Source organism: Dermacentor silvarum, chromosome 11 (assembly GCF_013339745.2).
Source record: "Dermacentor silvarum isolate Dsil-2018 chromosome 11, BIME_Dsil_1.4, whole genome shotgun sequence".
NCBI classification, from domain to species: Eukaryota; Metazoa; Arthropoda; class Arachnida; order Ixodida; family Ixodidae; genus Dermacentor; species Dermacentor silvarum.
Window position 1 is genome coordinate 54,385,742 of NC_051164.1, and position 6,818 is coordinate 54,392,559.

Consider the following 6,818-nt stretch of genomic DNA (forward strand, 5'->3'; position numbering starts at 1 on the left):
TTAGCTTCCCCTCCTTGCTTGCTTGCTTTTTTTTTTAATTATTCGTTCCCTTCCTATAATGCGACACTAGCGAACTGCTCGCTAGCTTTTGTTCATCACTTCCGGGGTCACAGAGAGAAAAAAAAAACCGAAGCCGGAGTGAACACGGAGCCAATGCGGGCCACCGAGCAGACCGCCAGCAAACGGTCGATATCGGTTCCGTTTACGACCTTCAACTGTCGTGTCTAAAGATCTGGCTTTCTCTGTGTAACCAATTCTCGTCTTTTTCAGTGCAGTCAATTACAATTATAGTGTGATGCGCCGCACTAAAGGGTCCGCAATGAGTTTCTTTCCATAATAAACACCGAATAATACTGCTTTCTTCTTCTTTTTTTTTTTTTTTTTTTTGGGGGGGGGGGGGTTCACTGCATCATTTTCTAGCTCACGGGATAATTTCTGAAGCTGTATTCAGTGCTGTTGCAATAATAAGTGGTTAAAATGAAGGATGGAATGATCTGCAGAAAGACGTGGAGGGAACCGACCCAATTGTTCCACATTCCACATATGTATAGCGGAGAGACGCAACTAAATTGTGTGCAGTGCCGTCAAGACGAGGACGAAGTTCCGCGAGTACCGCAGGAGAAGACGTAGACACAGAAGTTCTATGAAATGGAGTAACGGCTTTATCCGTCTCCCTTGAGTTCTTTACAAAGTGAACAGGGAATCACTTCAAAAAAAAAACGTTCATCGATGGTGATTACATGGTTATGTTTTTCTTCGCACACTGTAATAGGGAAACAATACAGTGAAATCGATCTGACGGCTACAAAGGGACCGCATATTGAATGTGCAAAAAGATGCACGAATGCTCGAAATAGAAAGTTTTCAAGTTCTCCCATATATTCACTGCCTTACAGAAATCTTTATTCTCTTCAGAGTTGGTGAACTGAGGCATCCTTGCAGAATTACCTTTCTTACTAGCTCCAAAATCAAAAAGGGGGCCAACAGATGGAGTAGGACACTGTGGTATAAAAGTTACAAACAGGGAAATGTTTCCTCAGAAAAGATAGGTGTACCTGTCTTCGTCAAAGACCTCTCACAAAGATAGGTCCACCTATCGAAACGTAGACAAGCCTTTCCGAGGCATCCTTATCCCTGTTTCTAACTTTCATACCACACTTTCTTATTACATGTTATTTCTGCAGAAAAGCAGGGTTTTGGGATTTCTGCGCTTGGAGCAATGACGAAACTCCCAAAGTTTGCCACAATACGTTTCGCTATACCTTGTTTTCTTTTTTTTTTTTTTAACTGTCATTTGCTCATGCGGTGCCTTGGTCGCAGAGATTGGCTATATCGAGCGAAAGCCGCCAGAAAAATGAACAATAATACTGCAAGAAAGGGAGCTGGTTACCAAATACCACCTAAAGAATCAATTTGTGCGCAACTGTAAGTAGCAAGAAAGCCAACACTGCTCCTGTTTCGACCAGCCAACGCGAGCTGACATGTCCTTTCAAAACTGGCAACGTGATACTCCACCGGGTGCCGTCGGCGCTTAGGACCTAAACAGCAGCCCGTGATAAAAAAAAAGAAGGAAAACAACGGCACAAACACTTCGATTCACAGTATGGAAGAAGAAGTTCTGCTATGAAAAGTTAGGCCATCCCGATTAAAAACACAAAACAGACACACAGACAGAGAAATGAACGGAAATGCAGAAAGAATTACGATAAGCGTGACAATGGCAAAACCAAGTAAACAGTGTCAATCGGCAACGTCTGAGCTCAGCACGCCGTACGAAACGGCGGAGTCAGCGTATTCGTCCCTAGGGACACGGCGTGGCCCACAGATCACGAGGGCTCTTGCGTAGTCCTACTTGGCAAGGAAGTCGTGCAGCTGCAGCAGACATGCTGTTCATATTACTTTGTCCCCCGAACTGCCGTAAAACAGCCATTCTCCCCGATCGGCTATACTTTAAATTTGTGCAATAAGAACTACATGCAATATTTATCAGGAATTCTTTACATGTGCGCCTAGATACCCCCATTCGGCAAATCACCGCACAAAAGAAATATTGCTACGATGCGGAAAAAAATTATACGCTCGTACGCTTCGTAGACATGAAATTGTTCGGGAAATATTCCTTTCAGGAATGACAGCGCTGTTTCCTTTTTCCCTCTGAATGACCAAGGGCCATTGCAGAGTTGTGCCTTTCTGCTTGCTGTATGTCATGGCGTCAATCATAAGTGTCAATTATGAAGGGGGGGGGGGGGGTCTGATAGGGGTGATTGTGTCCGTCGCCCCTCCGAAATTACCTATGGTGAGGCGAAGGCCTCCCCGGACCGTAAACCTTATGAGGCTCACAGTACCGGCTGTTACTAAAGAGAATGACACAAGGAGATTGTTTTGTAGAAAGCAATGAACCATGCATAAATAAAATTCTAAAACTGAAATCAAAACAATGATTTGTTTATTTTGCGTGTCCCGCTCAATGCAGAGTTCGTTCGAATTTTCGTGGTTTCGTTCTCCGCATTTGGCCAGCGACGTACTACGCGCAAGTATAGTTCAGCAACCATTCCTTTCCGTCATGAAAGAATAAAATCACCGACGATTACGATGCTCCCTAATGCGCAGCCGTTTAGGTGTTTCGAATTCGCGATATACTGAGGCAAATAATGTGAATCTGAATGGCAGGGTCCTCTCGGCGGGGACCCTCAGCCTCTGCTCGGACAGCTCGTTTAGCAGCAGCGGCAGACAAAGCACTTCCACCGGTTGCGTCACTCATTGTTGAGAAATAAAGCGTGAACACGGGAACGCGTGCCTCGTGCGGAGCGAATTATCTAGCGTCGGCGGCGCGGGCGCAGTGAATTCGAAGTCCACGCCAGCATTTTGTTTCCATATATGGTATCGGTGTGCCTAAGTAATGACGTCATCGGCGACCGGGTTCACGGCACACATTACTATGGCGCCATCTGAGTCGCCGCCGTGGAGAACGTCTCGTGCGGCACTCCACTTTGCTCCTCACCCTTTATCCTTACTCACCTGTTCCGCATTCCTCGTCATGTTTCCGCTGTACCCTCTTCCTTCAGTTTCCTTCTCGCGCTCTCTTCGCTATCGCCGCCTTTCAACCTCCGCTGCGCTGCGCGTTGACGCTCTCTATTTATTGCGATAGCAATTTCATAGACACTCCAGGCGCATTCCCGTGGTCGTCGTCGTCGCCGTGATATTCCGTATAAGGCCTAAGTGCAATAACATCGTGGCCGTACGCCGTCTGCTGCGTGTGCGAGTGAAAGCGTGCGAGGGTGAGCCGATGATGGTGGCTCAATCACGCACGCGCGAGCGACGAAGGCGGGGAGGGAGCGCGCCGTCTTCCATCGCCCGCAAGGCACCGGGTGTGAGTTCTACTCCGGCACCGTAGGTGCGTTCTACTCCGGCAGCGGCGGCTGCGTATGGCGCGAGCCATATATTTTGAACGTGATCTGCGATGGGGACGGAGTGCGCCGAGTGCTTATAGCTTCGTGTGCACTGTGTTCTCGCCGCTTAGTTCGCGTTCAAGCGAGAGGCAGCCCGAAGGTCAACTCGCTCGCTGCTGCTGACGTGCTTCCTCACGCCAGCGTTTTTTCATCGCGTGTCCGCGGTCATCAAATGAGATGTGTTCATGTTTGATTTGGCGCGCGTGACACCATGCTTGTCAATTTTGTTAGTAAGCGAGTGCTTACAAGTTTATGCGGCCGATGAAACTGCCATCTTTACTTCCTATAGCTATCTAATAATCTGCTATCATAATTGATGCTTCGTTTTTCGGGCGAAACTGTGACTTGTTTTATCCTTCGGTGGGCTCGTTCGTTCTGCCAGTTACGCCAACGCCGAGGCCGACTCTCAATGCAGGAACGAGCGCCTAAGAGCTGCGCTCCAAAAAATCAAGCTATTCAACCACGATACTATGGCACAGTCTTCAGCATGCCGTGTGCTGCACCCAATTGCTAATATCCTGTGGATGACAATATTTCCGAGTTTTGAAGGAGGACTTCGCGCGCTAAGCGTTAACTGGCTTGCCGGTGCCGCGTGTGTGTGTGTGTCGGCAGCGAACGGTACGTGACATGCGAGACAAGCGTCCCCGTCCATTCGTGTGAGGGCTACCGCGAGCGGAGAGGCGGAATTGTTCGTCACTTTATTGCGCCCTCTAATGAGGGGCGTATGGACGCTTTTTTTTCGGTGGTCCAAGAGGAGCGCTATTTTTAGCGCGTCAGGGTCTCTGTAGGCGCGACGTTTTAAATTAATCGCGATTTCCATAAGGAAAGAACCTGAAATGGATTACGAAATTACATGAAAAGGTAAGTAATTTTTTTCGAAGGCAAACAACAATAGCAAATACATGGCGGTATAATAGAAGGGTTCCCTTCGCGCGATTACGTTCCTTACGGGCAGGAATTATAGCGCAGTGCCATTTCATTCTAATCGTCCACTGTTCCCCACAAGCTTATCGTGGCCGGAATGTTGCTCGGATCACTCATGAAGCGCGTCAAGGAATAGCAGAATCCTTACGTTATTCTGTGCGGTATATTATAGCCATTCCTTGCACTCTATTCTATGCCATTCTCATCATCCGCCGGTCACCGCTGTATGATCCCGTTGATGAGCGTGCGGAGCGTGCGGAGCGTCACCCTGACCACTGACAAAGCGCAAAAGAAAATGGCATTGTCAAAGAACCGTCACCTTATCCCAGACATGGTTATGTTCTTACTGCTTAAACCTTGCACGTTATGAAAACCATGTCATCAAAGTGACATTCAGCCGCAATTTCGTCAGCATCACCAAGTGCTCCATAACAAGAACCGCACTTCCCCATGAGTTTCCAGGGAAATCTTTAAAAACACGATTTAATTTTACAATAATTTGATACGTAATGTGAAACCTAGCAAGCGTAAGCTTATCTGTCGTCAACTCCAATTTCAGCAGAAACAAATAAAAAGCGTATTGCAGCCACGTGTTTTATTCTATATGTCTGAATTGAAATGTGTGAGCTCGGCAGTTTCTTCATACGTTCCCGCAGAATCAAAATCATGCGCACTGTATACAGGCTACAGCACATGTCACATAAGACATAAAGCGGCAGGTGGCAAAAGTGCAGTCACATACTTAACGCTGCGTGGCCGCGCCTTTTTGTCTTACATTCCTTCGTTGTGCCCTCCAAACACCAGTGTCGTCAGAGAAGCAAAGGCACGCTGCAATAAAAGGGCCGAGATACAAGCGAGGAACAGGCATGTGTTAGCTTGCGCAAAGCAACGCGTTCATTTCCGGCCCAAACGAGTACCTCTCCTGGCCAGCTAGGCTTCTAGGCAATTTGTCATGCAGCTTGTAATCGTTTGTTACGCTCCACGTGGGCGGCATCTCACAGTCTTTGTGTATTATTTTTTTCTTCCAGTTGTTTCCTTCTCCTTTGGGAAACGCATGCCGAGCGCAACACAGCGGAACGGTTCGGAGCCTGAAAGTTGGTAGCCTCCGTCCTTCCCAAAAGTACTTGATATTTGATGAAAGACATTACGTCATGTGGAGGCTTGGTAATCTTAATCATGCGCGATCAGTGGGTTGTGTAACTGTCTATTTGGTCACCTTCAGTTGTGCCGTCGTAAATAATCAATTCTTATAAGCAAACGATGTGTAATGAAAGAATATTCGTGCAAGGAACACATTTGCCACGGAAATTACGAACACATACGGAAAGCTGCCGAATGCTGTTTATTACCTTAATTTCAGTTATTCTAGAGCTTATATCTTAAACTACGTCTGTGGTGTGGTGAGAGCGCTATATAAGCCCGCATATATGATCTATTCAGCTAATAGTTACGCGTATCTTGTGCCTGTAATAACATGTTGGCGCTACTGTATGTGACGGCACCTATGTTACCCAATTTAGGTATAAATTCAATTTGCGTTCTCTACTTACTTCATATAGGTAATTGCTGTGCGACCATTTGGCTATCTAACTGCTGTTCCCGGCCTCGGCATTTGAAAAACGTAACATTTATACCGTACTGGGCCGAATAGAACCCATATAACACGTAATCATCAAGCACAGCAGCCCCACGCATTAGCGAGCTGTGCCACGAATGTACTGGATATGAGCCCCTCATCAATGAACATCTTTCACGTCTTTCCCGTCAACCCGTTAGCGAGCTGCATCGTGGATGTACCGGTTATCTGCCGCTCTTCAATGAACCTCTTTCACGCCAACACTTTAGAGATCTGTGCCACGAATGCACAAGGTATGCACTGCTCTTCAGTGAACCTCTTTCACCCCAGCTTGGGTGAAGTGGTATTTGCCACTGAATATGCGATGAGCGAAGCAACAATTTTCAGTATTCGCACACACACCAGTGCGACATGCATTTCAGAGGCCACGAACAGCTTCGTCACGGTACCCCTAAATGATTCAACGCGTCGATAGACGATTGCCAAAGACGAGCCCGGTTGTTGTACGCAGCTGATGCGCACCGTCGCAACATCAGTGCAGTCTCGGAGGGCACACAGAAGACCTCACGAATACTTTGCAACAGCTTCGCTAGATGGCGGAACATGTCCAGAGGAAAGAGCGAGAGAGGAGGCCAACTGCAGCACACGCGTCATACATGCGGGTTTCAGCGGTGGTAATACGTGGTGTCGCTACATTACTTCTCTGTTGATCGCTTTACTGTCCACCTTCATCGTGTGGTGGGGTTCGTTGGATTTTTTAAACTGATCATTTTTATTAGCTCGTTGCTTAGTTTTGCTTCGTTGGTGCCGTCCGGCCGTTCGAGGGGGCGGGCCGATTTAGCTGTAGGGTAGGCTAGGTGTTCTGGCTC